At 64.9% G+C, this 441-nt stretch overlaps 1 protein-coding gene across 1 annotated transcript in view; it reads left to right on the forward strand.

Moving 5' to 3' along the window:
- The window catches only part of BOP1 (BOP1 ribosomal biogenesis factor), a 3,917-nt gene extending 3,817 nt beyond the window's left edge, over positions 1–100 (forward strand). Inside the window, exon 5 of the mRNA XM_027670481.1 lies at positions 1–100. The gene's annotated coding sequence lies outside the window, so the exon portion shown is untranslated.
- The last annotated feature ends 341 nt before the right edge of the window (positions 101–441 follow it).

Genomic DNA, 441 nt, shown 5'->3' on the forward strand with positions numbered 1-441 from the left:
TCCTCATCCCGAGGGATCCCAGCCCTGCTCCTCATCCCGAGGGATCCTGGCCCTGCTCCTCATCCCAAGGGCCCTGCTCCTCATCCCAAGGGATCCCGACCCTGCTCCTCATCCTGAGGGATCCCAGCCCTGCTCCTCATCCCAAAGGATCCCAGCCCTGCTCCTCATCCTCATCCCGAGGGATCCTGACCCTGCTCCTCATCCTGAGGGCCCTGCTCCTCATCCCGAGGGATCCCAGCCCTGCTCCTCATCCTGAGGGATCCCAGCCCTGCTCCTCATCCCGAAGGATCCTGGCCCTGCTCCTCGTCCTGAGGGATCCCGGCCCTGCTCCTCATCCTCATCCCGAGGGCCCTGCTCCTCATTCTGAAGGATCCCAGCCCTGCTCTTCATCCCAAGGGATCCCGGCCCTGCTCCTCATCCCAAGGGCCCTGCTCCTCATCC

The sequence above is a fragment of the Neopelma chrysocephalum genome, unplaced genomic scaffold, assembly GCF_003984885.1.
Source record: "Neopelma chrysocephalum unplaced genomic scaffold, ASM398488v2 Primary Assembly neopelma1_96851, whole genome shotgun sequence".
NCBI classification, from domain to species: domain Eukaryota; kingdom Metazoa; phylum Chordata; class Aves; order Passeriformes; family Pipridae; genus Neopelma; species Neopelma chrysocephalum.